Consider the following 455-nt stretch of genomic DNA (forward strand, 5'->3'; position numbering starts at 1 on the left):
CCTCTTTAATCCATTGAAACCAAGTACTTGTACTAGTTTTGTTTTGCAAAATTTTTGTTTACAGTTATATAGCAGTAAAAATTGCTTAGTTGCCAAGGAATTAATTAGTGGCCCTGACTGACCTCTCCTGCTTTCCTCATTCCCCGTATTTCCAGAATTTCTTCTTCCGTGAATTTCAGAAAAGCAGGAAACATACCATCTTGTTTCTGGCGCAACCAAACTTTAAACGACAATGGATAATACTTTTCCCCTCATTGATCCAGTTGCTTATCAGCCTTATTCATTGCATTTTTCCTGGAAGCCTCTGTCACTATCACAAGTATTTTCTGGTTTCTAATCAAGGGCTACCTTTTGTGTAGGTCAGGATTGTAAAGTTCAAAACAAAATACATTTTTCTTAGAAGATGAATGGTGCAGGATCCTATGCAAGAAATCTATCTTTTCCTTTATCTTGGA

The 455-nt window shown here is 36.5% G+C and overlaps 1 protein-coding gene across 3 annotated transcripts in view; it reads left to right on the plus strand.

Moving 5' to 3' along the window:
* The window catches only part of LOC119581822 (transcription initiation factor TFIID subunit 2-like), a gene marked incomplete at its 3' end in the record, with an annotated part of 14016 nt that overhangs the window by 9169 nt on the left and 4392 nt on the right, over window positions 1–455 (plus strand).

The sequence above is a fragment of the Penaeus monodon genome, chromosome 15, assembly GCF_015228065.2.
Source record: "Penaeus monodon isolate SGIC_2016 chromosome 15, NSTDA_Pmon_1, whole genome shotgun sequence".
Classification (NCBI taxonomy): Eukaryota; Metazoa; Arthropoda; class Malacostraca; order Decapoda; family Penaeidae; genus Penaeus; species Penaeus monodon.